Genomic DNA, 16,135 nt, shown 5'->3' on the forward strand with positions numbered 1-16,135 from the left:
GTTGAATTAGAGTTGTGTCTCGCCTTTATCCATTTGGGGCAAAGCTGCAACACTGAAATATCAATACCCATTTGGGATGTCACGCTGTACCAATAATTCAATTCCCTCATCTCTGAAATAATGGAGTGCATGAATCCCTAAAATAATAAGCTGACCCAAACAGGCGGCTAATCACAAATCCAAACAGACCCACGTTACTCCCAACTTCCAAGCGTCGTCAGGACGCGGCGCCAATGCATTTCTTTACCCAAGAGGAGACATTTTCGGATCATGGAGAGCCATTAAAAATATTTTGCCAGGTCAAATTGAGCTTAGATTCCGGGCAAACTGGTATTTTTTTAAGACCACGGTTTCCCTTATTCAAACAAACAAAGAATCACCTTTTATTGATTGATTGATTGATAAGAAAGATGGCAGACCAAAGTAGGTCGAACGTTGGGGGGAGTGTGGATATTGAAGCCTCTCCGGGAAATTCCATGCATGGAGTTACCGGGAGAGAGGCCACATTTGGTTTCAGCGTGGAGGGGACTGAATCGGCGGCGGCGTGCGGAGAAAAGTTTAGGGTGGCGGTGGATTCAGAGCATAAGGCCACCCAATTCAAGTTGTTTTCACTTTTGCGTCCGTTTCGGGGTCCATCTTTTCTAGGTTGGCTATGGGGGCTGTCTGTGATCTTTTGGGTCCCCGCTAAGGCTGCGCTTTTCTCATCATGCTGTCAACCCCAACTGTTTTCGGCATGTCGCTCATTTCCTCCGCTGGGGGATTTATAGTGGTGAGATTTCTGATTGGGTTTTCGCTCGCTACCTTTGAGTCGTGCCAGTACTGGATGAGTTCTATGTTTAGTACCAATATGGCTGGTCTCGCTAATGGCACTGCCACTGGGTGGGGTAATATGGGTGGGGTGCTACTCAGCTGCTTATGCCTCTTGTTTTCGAGCTCATTCATAGTAAGATTGGGTCTCCTGCTTTCATTGCCTGGCGCATCGCCTTCTTCATCCCCGGTACTCTGCATGTTTTAATGGGCGTTCTGGTGCTCACTCTTGGACAAGATCTTACTGATGGTAACTTCCAGGCGCTGCAAAAGAGCGGGGAGAAGGTCAAGGATCAGTTCTCTAAGGTAATTTATTCATCACCGTACATATAAATCTTTGGTAGGCATAGATACAAAGAGTATAGAGCTTAGTTTTTTCCATAATTTTTAAAATTTTATTTTATTGTGAATGTCTGGTTAGAGAGGTCATAAATGGGGACCTTATTTTTAGTGTGAATATACAATATTAGTAAATAGTTCAATCCAGCCAACACAATAGTTCAGTAGAGGTACAAAGCTAGTAACCACAACAATAGTTCAGTAGAGGTACAGTGCCTGTAACAACATTGGTCCAATGAAGTTTTGGAGCATTAAGTCACTGCCATAAACACCATCACCATCAATGTGATCAGCTGAGGGCGTACAGTTCATAATCACAATCACTATTGAGAATTTAAACTTTGATGGCTACAACTATAACATCAATGCACCGATTTAACCATCAAACTATACAATGAATGACTAGCTTTAATGTCCAAGGTAATTAATCACATATATGAATATAGAGCTTAGCTTTTGATAAGCATATATATGAATAGTATAGAGCTTAACTTTTGTCATTTTTTTAATTTATTTTTGTTTGTGAATATTGTAATTTTTAGTTCAGTTAGACGAAGCTGTAAATAAGGGATTTCATCTTTGACAAAGTGAGTACACCAGTTTAGTGAAGGTTTGAAGCATGGAATCATTGACATTAACTCTATCAACATGAAAATAGTCTTCAATCACAATGGTCTAATAAATATTTAAACTTTAATAGAAATGACTAGTGTGATATTTTATTATGACCTATTTTAATATCCCAAATTTGTGAAGCTGCAGGTATTCTGGTATGGTGTTTGCAACTACCGAACGTGGATATTTGCACTTCTGTACGGATATTCAATGGGGGTGGAGCTCACAACAGACAATGTGATTGCTGAATATTTCTTCGACAAGTTCAACCTAACATTGCACACGACAGGAATTATTGTGGCTCCGTTTGGGCTGGCGAATATCGGGGCCCGACCATTGGGTGGGTTCCTTTCGGACAAGAGCGCCGCCATGTTCGGAATGAGAAGACGCCTTTGGCTGCTCTGGATTTTGCAGATAGGAGGAGGGCTGTTCTGTATTTGCCTGGGAAAAGGAGGATCTCTTTCTCTCTCTATCGTCGCCATGATCGCATTCTCCATTTGCGCGCAGGCAGCTTGCGGGGCAACGTTCGACATCATCCCTTTTATCTCGGGCGGGTGAATTGAACACAAGTGCTTAGATTTAAACAACAATTATATTGATTTTAATTTAGAGCATAACTGTTAATTTCAAATTTGATTGTTTAAGATGTAACATTATTACTGTTTTTTAGATTTTCACAAACTATAAAGCTGTGGTGGTTTTTTTTAAATTTAATTGTGTAAGATATTTTTAGTATTATAGTTTTGAATCTATTTTCTTGAATTCTTTTAACATTTTGATGATTATGATCATGGAGAGATTTGAAATATTGATGTTAAAAAAATTCTGATAGTGGATAATGTGAGAGTTAAGAAATACAACACCACAGGAGCCCAAATGATCTCTGGAAGCTGAATAAACCTATTACAAGGAGAAGCACGGAAGCAACAGAGAAAATCACAAACACAGGAAAAATGCTCAAGAATGCGAGAGCTCTGTATTCCAAAAATATGTAATAGAATCATGATACAAAGAAAAGAATTCAACCTCTAATAGGTCAAGAAACCCTAAAAGGGAAAACCCTAGGCTTGCACATAATAATTAATAAAAGAATTAATTATTATGCACCTAATGTTAGCTTAAGTGTAAAAGAGATAAAGAAGAACTTAATTAATTAGACAAATGTCATTTAATTGATCAAGTAAAGACCCAATTACTCTAACACCCCCCCTTAAGATAGACTTAGGGAGAAGCTAAAACCTAGAACAACTGCTAAAAGCAAGAAAGATGGGTCCCAACAACAAGGCCTGATCAGGTACCCAAATACAAGGAAATCTCTATGAAATAGAGAAAAAAGAGAAAACCTAGTGGGAAAAAAATCCTCTCCAAATAGAGATAAAAGAACATGCTGAAAGAAATAAGAAGGAAGGAAGGCCTCATAAAGACCCCCCAAGGACAACTTCCTTCACCCCAAGAATAGAGCGCAACTGAAGATAGAGCGGCGATGCAAAAGGTTTCATGAAGATGTCTGCAACCTGCTCGGCAGTGGGAATGTACGCCAAAATGAGAAAACCATCCTGAATCAACTGGTGGATGAAATGCATGTGAAGCTCAATGTGCTTCGTCCGTTGATGCTCCACTGGGTTGCGAGAAATGTGAATAGCACTCTGATTGTCACACGAAAGAATAGTGGGACTATGAGGAGGAAAACCAAACTCAGTCATCAACTGTTGAAGCCATAAGATCTCCTGACTTGCGAGCACAGTAACTCGGTACTCAGCCTCTGTAGATGATAATGCATGAGCAGTCTACTTCTTACAAGACCATGTGATAGGAGCAGAGCCAAGATAGAAAACAAAGCCAGAAGTAGACTTCTGATCATTAACATCACCAGTCCAATATGAGTCAGTGTAGCCAACAATGTGAGGTTCCCCTGATGTGTAGTGAATACCATGAGAAATAGAGCCCCGAGTGTACCGCAAAATACATTTGGCAGCTTGCCAATGACTCTCATGAGGATCATGGGAGAATCGAGAGACAAGACCAACCACAAAGGAGAGGTCAGGATGAGTGTGTGTCAGGTACAACAAACTACCAACCAACTGCCTGTAAAGTGTATAATCTACTAAAGGAGTGGAGCAAGTAGTAATCAAAACAACCCCTGACTGAAAAGGAGTGGGGTTGGGCTTGCAATCAAGCATATCAAGAGCATACTTCTGCTGGTAAATATAGATCCCATTAAAAGACTGAATCACCTGAAGACCAAGAAAATAGCACAAAAGACCGAGATTTGTCATCTCAAACTGGTCCATGAAAGCTTGTTGAACATGCTGAATCATAGAGGATGAGCTACCTGTGATGAGGAGATCATCAACATATAGCACAAGAAGCAGGATCTCACCCTTAAGATGCTGAATGTACACTGTGTGATCAGAATGACAGCGTGTGAAACTAGTGGAGAGAAACAAAGAGTCCATCTTCTCATACCAAGCCGAAGGGGCCTATTTGAGACCATACAATGAACGCCGTCTGCAAACCAAAGAACTGTCCTGCACAAATCCCTGAGGCTGCTTAATATAGATTTCCTCCTATAGGTCCCCATGCAAGAAAACACTCTTCACATCCATCTGAAAAATGGGCCATCCCCTAAAAGCTACAAGGGATAGTACAAAGAGAATAGAGTTCATCTTGGTGACAGGGGCAAATGTCTCGGAGTAATCAATAGCCTCAACCTGCGAGAAACTATTCGCAACAAGAAGTGCTTTGTACTTATCAATCCAACCATCAATAGCATACTTAGTTTGATACAACCAGCGACGTTGAACCATCTTTCTGCCCTTAGGAAGAGGACAAAGATCCCAAGTATTATTCCTCATCAAAGAAGAATACTCCTCATCCATAGCATAATCCCACTCAGGGTGTCCCGTTGCCCCTAAAAACTTCTGAGGATCATCTAAAATGGCATGACTCAAAAGACTAGAACCCACAGTATGAGAACATGTGCGACGAGTATCTGAAGGATCACTGGCCATAGATTCTGCCGCCTCAATAGTAAAGCGGGCCCACTTGGGACACTGAGGTGGAGTAGGTGGAGGTGGGGATGGTGGATCATCAACAGCATCATCAGAATCATCCTCAAAATTATCCTAAAGAGATGCAGTGGGAGGAGTAGGTAGCGGGGTAGACACTGGAGATATGGTATCCACTGTGGGAAGGCGCTCATCAAACTAAACATCTTGTCGAAACAGGACCTCTTTAGAATCAGGATTAAACAACCTGTAAGCCTTAACATCCTCACAATAGCCAACAAAAATGAGGGGCCGACTCTTCCACTCCATTTCTTTCCTCTGAGCATTAGGAATAAATGCCCATGCCTCACTGCCAAATACTCAGAAAAAAGAAACATCAAGCTTGTCATGAGACCAAGCCTCCTTAGGAGTCATATGTCGAATTGCCTTGTGAGGCATCCAATTCTGACTGTAGTTGGCACAATTGACTGCCTCAGCCCAAAAAGATGAATCCATGGACCTGGACTGAATCATACAATTCACCATATCCCATAAAGTTTTGTTCTTTCTCTCAGCAACACCATTTTGCTGAGGGGTGTAGGGAGCAGTAAACTGATGTTGAACCATTCTCAGTGCAAAAATCTTTGAAATCTTGATTCACATATTCCCCCCATTATCTGTACGTATCCACCAAATAGAACAACCAGACTACTTCTCTACAAATGTCTTGAAGATTTGAAATGAATCAAAGACATCAGACTTGTACTTAAGAAAGTACACCCATGTGCTTCTGGAGAAGTTATCAATAAATGTGAATACATACTTGGCCCCAGAGAAAGGAGTAGGGAATGACATGAGGTCACTGTGAATCAACTCCAAAGGTGCCAAAGCATGAGGGGCTCTTCCCTTTGGAAAGGGATCCCTATGATGCTTGCGAAGCATACAACCATGACAAACACCATCAGTGCAGAAAATCTGTGGGGGCCCAAGAACAAGTGTCTGTGTACTCATCTGCTGAAGATATCTGTAATTGACATGGCCCAAGCGCTCATGCCAAAGACTAATCACAAAATTTACATGTGCTATAAGAGATGAACCTACACCCATAAAGTGCTCAAATCCATCAAATCTGTAAAGACGGGATACAGTATCAACACTCCCAATAGCCACAACCAAATCAGAGTCATGGAGGTCCCGAATAACCACATCATGTGGTGACAAATCAACTATTTTACCAGAGCCAGAATGACAAATCTGATAAAAGGAGAGGAGGTTCGTCAAGATGTCAGGAACAACTAGAACATCCTGTAGAGTACCCCCATCCAAAGAGACAGAACCAGAACCCAAGACTTAAAGTTGAATAGAGTCACCCACTGCAATCTTTGAAGTACCACAAGAGGCAAGAGAAGTAACCAACTGCTAAGTGTGATTCATATGGTAAGAAGAACCAGAATCTAAAATCCAAGTGGATTCATAGGTCGAAGCTCGAGTAGTGAGAGCATGACCTTTCCCTATGGAAGGAGAAGACACCTAAGGTGAGGAGATGTAACATGACTTTCTCTAAAGCCTCTAATCAATTCCCAGACCTCGAAACTCGATGTCCTTCCTTGCCACAAAAACTGCAAGTATCTCGTGATTTATTCTTAGTCTTAGAGGAATGCTCACCAGGCTGTGAAGATTTCCCTTGTTTCAAAGGAAATGGTGGTTTAGAATCAGACTTAGGAGGTATCTTGGAGGAATGCTCACTGCCTTCAAATTCTTCTTTGGCTTCGGTTTCTACTTTTTCTTCTCCTTAGATGACTGAGCAACCAATGCTTTGTTCTGGGACCTTAAGAGCATGTCTAGCTAAGAAAGGTGAGACTACTCATGAGACAAATACTCACAAAACACATCAAAGGTAGGTAGGGTAAAACGAGCACCCAAGCCATCCATGGTGTAGTAGAAAGAAAAGGCAAAAAACTAAAAAGGACCCCGAAGCTTCGAAAGGATCAAGTGAATGCACTCTGGGTTTGTCTTGATCTTTCCACACCCCTGGAGAATAGATATGGTAGTCTTGAATTTGTTCAAAAAGTCTTCAATGGTGGGAAAGGAATTAGGTGACAAGGAAACCAACTCTGTCTCAATCTATAATTCCTAGATCTCATTAACTCTCCCGAGGAGTTTCAAACTTCAACCACATAGCTCAAGGAGTGATAAAAGTATCAAGGTGAAACAGAAGACTATCAAAACCATGCAATGAGAGTAAACGCATGGACTCATCCATCTTGTTTCTATGCTGAAGAATCTCAAAAGGATGCTGCAATAGAGGTTGAACCTCATCCAAACAAGACCACAACCCTCATGCCCTGAGAAGCCTTGTGATGTGAGGCTTTTAGGTGTGATAGTTGTGTGATGTCAATAACTCAACTGAAGAATCTGCCATGAAACTCTGCACCTATACTTGCTTGTGTTTTTTTTATTATGTGATCTTTCAGAATATACAGAAGATGCAGAAGGGTTTTTTTGTTTTGAGAGTTTTGGTGTTCTATATTTCTGATATAAATGACAAAAATCGAGAAAAAAATACCTGCCCACAAGAGATAAACCCAAATCCTAGTACATACTCATGAGAAGGAAGTAGTGCATAAGCAAAAAAACTTTAAACTAAAATCTCATGTACTTGATGAAAAATATGAGAAACAAGATCACATATCTAAATAGAGAATGCTGAGAGCTTTCCAATGCCTATTCATTCTAAAAAACAGAGTCCGTTTGCCCATTCTACGGCCTCAAAAGTGGAGAAAAGAGACCCCACTTTGACTGCAAACAAATATAGTCAAACAGAAAAATTGGGAAAAAATTTCAACACCATGAGGTCTGGCTCGGAACCATCTTTTCGACGCCTATTAATTTTCGAAAAAACAACTCCGTATGCTCAAGATATGAGGAAAACACCAACCCCCCTTAAAAGGCAAGAGAGAGGGTTGTCTGGTGGCAGGGCCGGGCAGAGGTGGCCCCGAGGCAGAGTGGTGGCAGTGGCCAAGCGGATAGGGGGCTAGCAGGGACCGAAGGTCAGTGGGCGGGGGCCGGTGTGATAGGGTCGGCGACGGGCCAAACTGACAGGGCTGATGTACCTTGGGAAACCCAATTTTTTTGATTTTTTTTCAAAAAGAACAAATTTCGCCCTGCATACCATAAAAAGGCAAAAATTTTTAATTTTTTTCTCAGACTACATGTCAGGGTCGTATGACCTGGTACAGAACAAAAAATACCCCCAGAGGCTCAGGTGTTGAAAATGATCAATTTTTATATGACCATAGTGGTTTTTGGGCCTTCTGAGCATGATGGTGAGGTCCGTTTAGGCCAAAAGTGCTCACAAAAAAGGCCTATCCCTAGGTGCACAAAAAAACTTCTGAAAACCCCAAATCTGCTTCCAATACAAAAAACTCAAAACAAGAACAGGTAGCTACAGATCTGAAGCTCTGATACCATGTGAGAGTTGAGAAATACAGCACCATAGGAGCCCAAATGATCTCTGCAAGCTGGATAAACCTATTACAAGGAGAAGAAAGGAAGCAACAGAGAAAATCACAAACATAGGAAAAATGCTTAAGAATGTGAGAACTTTGTATTCACAAAAATGTGTAATAGAAACATGATACAAAGAAAAGAATTCATCCTCTAATAGGTCAAGAAACCTTCAAAGGGAAAACCCTAGGCTTGCACATAATAATTAATAAAAGAATTAATTATTATGCACCTAATGTTAGCTTAAGTGTAAAAGAGATAAAGGGGAACTTAATTAATTAAACAAATGTCGTTTAATTGATCAAGTAAAGACCTAATTACTCTAACATATAATAGAGTGTGTTCCAAAACTTTTATTGAAGGATCATAGAGTTGATTTAAAATATTGATGCTAATTTTTTTTTTTATAGATGATCATGTAGCGTGATAGGAAATACTAATGCTACAAAAATTCTGATGATAGATCATGAGAATTTATCATTTTCTTGAATTCTTTTAACATGTTGATGATAGATCTTGAAGTGTGATGAGAAACATAGATGTTAAAAAATTCTGATGATGGATTATGGACTATGGTCTGAAATATTTATCGGTGGGTCATGGAGAATGAGTCAAAAAATTTATGCTAAAAAAATTCTATGATTGATCATGAAGTGGGATCCGAAATATTGATGTTACAAAAACTCTGATGATAGATTACAAAAATGTTATAAGAACATTGATACTAAAAAAATCTCTAACAATTAAATTCAGAAACAACAACTTTGTATCAATGATTATTACCATTTGATTGGAAATGTGAATAATATTAAGCCCCAGTTGCATTGCATTACAGGTCCCTTGGGGTGATTTCAGGGTTGAGGGGCGCATGAGGGAGCTTGGGTGTAGGCTCAACTCAACTGCTATTCTTCACAAGCTCCACATACTTGACATGAACGAGAATCACATTGATGGGAGTGATGATAAATGTATGTACAATGCCTGTGTGTTTGGTGCACTTTTTGCAGTGGGGAAGCATGATCTTTCCTATTGGCAATTTGGAGGAATTGACTATGTGTTGCATTGATGTCAACACTAGTTGTTTTTCTATCTACTGGGTTCTGGTAGAGTGGTTGAATTATGATGTTGATCTAGAGATCTTCTTTGGTATGTTCCAGCTTGTGGAATTGGTTTGGATTGGTTATTCATGTGTTCCTGATGTGTAACACATTCAGTTGGCTCAAGATTTGATGATCTGGATGCCATGATTTATTCTTGTAAGCCTTTTGGTTATCGGTAAGGATTTTACCGACAGAGTTTTATTGAAGATCTTTTGGCAAATCTGATAAGTGGTGTTGGTGCAGATTCTAGAAGGTTATTAGGATGTTGATGGTTATCTTGTTTGTGTTCCAGTTGATCAGTGGTGTTGCATTTGGTTTATGGCGACCCATTTTAGGTCTGGTCTAAATGTTATTCTGTTGGTTATGGACCGGTTTATGTAACGTATTGGTTGATGCTCTCGATGCATTACTGATTGGATTTATTGATTGGTTTAAGTTTTTTCGGTCTTAGGCTGACTTGGTTTATCATTGGTTTGTGGGATTATGCAATGAATTTATTGTATTATCTTTTAGGTGGCCAACTGAATTGTTTAGGTCCCAGGTTGGTATTAATATGATGTAAGATCTCTTTGTAGATTATGCGATTAAGTTTATGAGATTATCAGTGTGCAAATAAGGTTGTAATCATATGTAGAGGTTTTGGTCGATCATAGGTGATTGAATTGGGTTTATGTAAGAGGTTTAAGACCTCTGGTATTGAGCTTAACCGAAATTGTACTTAGGCATATGAGATGCTATTCTTACAGTTCAATCTTCATTCTGGATTGTAGTTCAATGTTTTCTGTAGTCAGTGAGGCTCCTTTTGTGATGAGCAGTGTGCTCTAGGTTGTTTTCCTTCCTACATGTGTAGGCCTCTTATTGTAATTTTTATTCATCTGATCAGTGGATAGATATTGTGGGTCTCTAATCCCACTGTGGTTTTTCCTCTTTGAGGTTTTCCACATATAAATCTGGGGTGTTATGGTGTTTATATTTGTGGTTGCATTGTTGCTTATTGGCATATGCTTTTATGTTTATCAATTGTTGAGTTGTTGTGCTAATAAGGTTAAATTTCTCCATTCTAGTAGAACACTGATTCACCCCCCCGTCTTAGTGTTCTTGGATCCTAACAATTGGTATCAGAGCCTAATGCCTTAGAATAATTCTAACAACTTGAGGAAGATTATGTATCTGGAATCTATGGAGATAAGTTTAAGGAAGGAACTTCAAGTAGCTCTTGAAGACTATGATGCTGAAAGGTTGAGGAACATGAAGCTATAAGATGAGTTGAGATCTGCGAAGGAATTCATTTTTACTTTGAAGGAGAGGTTGTCATCTGCACAAGCTAAAAGGAAAGAACTTTGTGATCAATTGCAAAAATAGGATGATGGAGAGAAGAATGCTTTAAAGGATTTATGTCAGAAGTTGAGTCAGGAAAATGGTGTTATGAAAAATGAAATGCAAACCCTAACTATGAGGATGTCCAAGGATATTAAAGACCAGAAGAAGAATGAAGAAGATCTTGCTATTCTCTGAAGAATAGATCTGAGGAATGCATTAGTTTGGCACATGAGAATGATGAGTTGAGAACTGAATTGGTACAATCATAGAACAATGAGCAAGAGTTGGAAATAATGATAACAATCCTAAGAGGAGATTTGGATGCTGCAAATGAGTACAAAGACAAGTTTAAGGTTAGTTCTACTAAGCTTGATGAATTATTAAAGGATCAAAGAGACGTTGGAGACACTAGAGGTCTTGGATTTGAGCATGGAGAAAGCTCTAATACTACAAATTAGGATGACACATCCAGTCAGAAGGTCAACTGGAATCAGAAACCACTGATAAGGAAAACCAATGCACATAAATTTAATGGTAGATGATTTGTTGTCAATAAGTTTGGTAATAGAGAAAGATAATACATAAATAGAGCAAATCTGAATAATAATTCAGTTCCTGGTCAGTGTTCAAATTGTAAAATGTATGGTCATAGGACAAAAGATTATAGAATGAATGCAAGATGTCATGCATGTGGAAAGTTTGGACATATGGATAATCATCGTAGGTCAAGGAATGGTCAAGGTTATAGTAAGGCAATTCAGAAGAATAATATCACTTGTTATGTATGCAACAAAGTAGGACATATTGCTAAATTTTATAGAAGCAAGAACCTACCGATAGGAAGTGATAAATATAATGAGAAGGGAAAGAAAAAAGTTCATGATATTCAGAAGGAGCATGAGAAGAAGTGGGTTATGAAGTCTAAGGTTCAACCGGAAAAATCAAATGCCCCAGATGTTCATTTGGCTGAAGTATATACCCCGGTTACTCAACCGACAGAGCACAATGTTCCTGCACCAACAAGAAACTCATTCGGTAACCAAGGCATTCGCCTTAGGGGGAGGCAAATTGATGACAAATTTTGCATTGCCCCTGGTAATGGTCTGAAAGCCTATTTTAGACTTTGGAGAAGTCAGTTTGAAGGTTAACCGGAGAATATTTGTTGGATCTTGGATTTAGTTTGGTTTACTGGTAAGTCACTTTATGAGTTATGGTTTGGTCATACACCTACAATTAAGTACTTCAGAATCTCTGGTAGTGAATTAGAAATTTGATCCTAGATGTGATGAAGGGATATTTCTTGTTTATTCTAATGAAAGCAAAACATATAGATGTTATAACAAGAGATTAGAGAGAATTGAGCAGTACAAAGATCAACCGGAATTGGAAATGGTTGTAACTAAACCGGTAACACGTGTATCAGAATAGAATGTTGAACCAGTTACTCCGGTAGTATCAGAAAATTCAACAGTAACTGAAGATGAGATAATTGGACAAGAAAAAGGTTGGAAGTTGATGAGGTTTTCTCAAGTTTTTTAATTGTATCGACATTAGTGGATGAAGCATGTAAGGATGAATGTTTGATGAGAGCTATGGAAGAGGAATTGGATCAGTTAGAAAATGACAACACATGGACTTGGATGGTATTGAAAATTGACTTGATTGGTTTACAAAGGATATTATTAGAAGGAAGGAATAGATTATGTTGAATCCTTGCTCCAGTAGCTAGGATTTTTAGATATTTTCAAGGATTTTTTCAGGTATGGTTTATGATGACTTTACACTATGAGAATATTTAGATGCAGATTGGGATAGAGATATAGGTAACCGGATAGGCTCATCTGGTGAAGTTTTCTTTCTTGTTCTATGGATGCAGCAAATGTTGAAGGATATAAGGATAGATTGTAATGAATTGGCAGTTATTCACTGTGATAACTCTGTTGCTATTGGCATATCAAAGAATCTGGTATTTCATTCTAAGACAAAGTACATTTCTATCAAGTATAATTTTCTGAAGGAGAAGGTGGAAGCAAATGAAGTCAAACTGGTTTATGTGAACAATAAAGAGTAGATTGCAGATATCCTCACTAAACCTTTTCCTAAGGAATCATTTGAGTACTTCAGAGACAAATTGGGAGTTTCTGCCCCTCTGATAGAGACTTGAGTGATGTTGATTGGCATCAGTCTGACATCCATTATTAGAACTATCATTCATTCTGGATTGATGTGTTGGTGCTACTACTCAGGGGGAGTATTCAACCGTGTGGTTAAGAGAATTTATGACTTTTTCTTTGATGTTTATGTCAGATTTCTATCTTTGATGTCAAAGGGGGAGAGATATTTATGTGAAAAAAAAGGGTTAACAAGGATATCAGTCTAAGGGGGAGATTGTTGGCACAAGGAGGAAGAACAAAATTTCTGATTGGTTGTATCCCATTGGTGGAGTTTGTTCTGTTGGTTCAAAACTTCATTGTCATATCATTTTGGGGAGATTGTTGGATGTCTTCCTTTGGGGGAGGCTTGTTTGGCATTTCTTGGCACTTGGATGCTTTTCACATGTAGTGTTGCCATCAATGCCAAAGGGGGAGATTATTGGCAATTTGGAGGAATTGATTGTGTTGCATTGATATTTATCATTAATGTCAACACTAGTTGTTTTGCTGTCTACAGGGTTTCGGTTGAGTGGTTGAATTATGATGTTGATATGGAGATCTTCTTTGGTATGTTCTGGCTTGTGGAATGGGTTTGGATTGGTTATTCATGTGTTCCTGATGCGTATCACATTCAGTTGGTTCAGGATTTGATGATCTAGATGCTATCATTTGTTCTAGTAAGCCTTTTGGTTATCGATAAGGGTTTTACTAGCAGAACTTTATTGAAGATCTTTTGGTGAATCCAATAAGTGGTGTTGGTGCGGCTTCTAGAAGGTTTTGATAGTTATCTTGTTTGTGTTCTAGTTGATCGGTAGTGTTTCTTTTGGTTTAAGGTGACCCATTTTAGGTCTAGTCTTAATTTTATTCTGTTAGGTTATGGACCGGTTTATGTAATGTGTTGGTTGATGTTCCCGATGCATTACCGATTGGATTTATTGATTGGTTTATGTTGTTTCGATCTTCTAAGCTAACTTGGTTTATCATTGGTTTGCGGGATTATGTAATAGATTTATTGTATTATCTTTTAGGTGGCTGACTTAATTGTTTAGGTCCTGGGTTAGTATAAATATGATGTAAGATCTCGTGGTAGATTATGTGATTAAGGTTATGGGATTATCTGTGTGTGAACTAGGTTATAATTATATGTAGAGGTTTTTATCGATCATAGGTGTTCAAATTAGGTTTGTGTAAGAGGTGTAAGACCTCTGGTATTGAGCTTAACCAAAACTGTACCCAGGCATAGAAGATGCTATTCTTGCAGTCAAATCTTCATTCAAGATTGTAGTCCGATGTTTTCTGTAGTTAGTGAGGCTCCTTTTGTGATGAGAAGTGCACTCTAGGCTATTGGCCTTCCTACATGTGCAAGTCCCTTATTGTAATATTTCTTTATCTGATTATTGGATAGATATTTTGGGTCTCCAATCCCACCGTGGTTTTTCCTCTTTGAGATTTTCCACGTATAAATTTGTGGTGTTATGGTGTTTATCTTTGTGGTTGCATTGTTGCTTATTGTCATATGCTGTTATGTTTACCAATTGCTGAGTTGTTGTTCTAATAAGGTTAAATTTCTCCATTCCAGTAGAACACTGATTCACCCCTCCCCCCCCCCCCCCCCGTTAGTGTTCTTAGATCCCAACACTTTCCACCCTCCAAAGCTACCACTACTACAGAGGAAGAGTATTATGGTTCTAAATGGTCTGAAGCAGAAAAATACAAGGGTCTTCACCAGGGTAGCATCAAATTCGCTCACAACAGCCGCTCTGAAAGAGGATCTGCCAAATGATCACATTCCATCATATTTGCGCCCACTCCACCATTAGCTTCCCCGCTTCCACATGCCTGATCCTATTCCTCATGCTCTCCAATAATTTAGTAAACTATTTTAATGGTCTCAGGATTGGGTTTTATTATTCGCGAGAGTTAAGATATATATGTTCTCAGGGTTGGGTTTTATGACTCGTGAGAGTTATGAAAACTAATGAACACATCACTTAGTTTCATGTAGTAATTGTATTTTTGGATGATATAATGAACATATCTCTATCTGAATATTTGATGATTCTTACATACTAACGTTAACGTTATTGTATTATTTTAATTAATATGAAAATGAAATTAAACTTGCATATCATCACATTTGTATATAATTTCTATATTGATCAAGAATATGTTGATTCTCTTTGATATGGATGTTATTATTTGATTACATGCTTTATATGAATACACATTTACAAATATATAATGATATAGATAGACTTATACATATTATAATAGGTACATTAAGTTACATATTTTATTGAGCCTCTAATCACACTAAAGAGGCTGATGCGTTTAAAATAAAAGCTCCCTTATTTTGTAAGAGTTGTGTATTCAAATCAAATGTTAATTCCTTTGTCACCGAGTGATATGCTCATGCTATGTTTACTAAACTAAGCATTATGTTATTATATGCTTAGCATGGCTTAGCTGGCCACGAAGGCCGATTCCTTTCAAAACATATATTTCATTTTATCATATCAAAGCTAAGTTTTAGAAAGGACCGTATAAAACATAGTTTTTGGCATTGATTTCATATGCTTTCAGCCCGTGAACGTCATGGGCATCACAATAATATTATGTTTATTGCATCGGCTGGGTGCATTTGCCAGCCGCCCCCTGTCACCTCATAGCTGCTAAACAACCGTTTCACTTGCTAAATGAAACCTGAATAATTGTTTGATGCTTCCATCCTAAACTTCACATAAATCTATTTATAATAAATTGTATAGGATATGTTTAAAATAGCATTATTCCTCTATTATGTAGTGTAATACCTGCCGCATACCATTTTCTTCCTTACGCACCCTATTTTTGGTAGCTACCGGATAATAAATAAATATAGAAAATTATTATTCTCACTGTAGCTTGTTTAAGAATATAGAAGAATCTTTTTTACATTACCAGATAGTGGAGCATATAGAGAACAAAACATTTTCTTATGAGAGAAAAAATGTTTACCAGAGAACTAGTACTGTGAATGGATTATAGACATGAAAGTTTCATCTTTACTACCAGAAGAGGGTTGATTAGTAGAGGACAACTGATTGGAGATTACATTATACGGTTTGCACAAAAATGAAATCAATCATATATCAATTTTGTTAGTTGAGAATAGTCAAGGGTAAGAATGGTGTTCAAGAGAGAGGGTTTCCGTGAGCAGATTGAACTGCACCGTAACAAGATTTCCTTGCAATGCATTTAGATAGAACGGAAGATGCAGAGATTACGAGAGAATAAGAGGAGAAAAGAGTAGATGGAGGGAGAGCTT

General features: G+C 38.4%; 1 pseudogene; it reads left to right on the forward strand.

The window, feature by feature from the left end:
• Positions 1-452: 452 nt before the first annotated feature.
• Positions 453-14,611, forward strand: LOC131037695 (high-affinity nitrate transporter 2.1-like; annotated as a pseudogene).
• The last annotated feature ends 1,524 nt before the right edge of the window (positions 14,612-16,135 follow it).

The sequence above is a fragment of the Cryptomeria japonica genome, chromosome 4, assembly GCF_030272615.1.
Source record: "Cryptomeria japonica chromosome 4, Sugi_1.0, whole genome shotgun sequence".
Classification (NCBI taxonomy): Eukaryota; Viridiplantae; Streptophyta; class Pinopsida; order Cupressales; family Cupressaceae; genus Cryptomeria; species Cryptomeria japonica.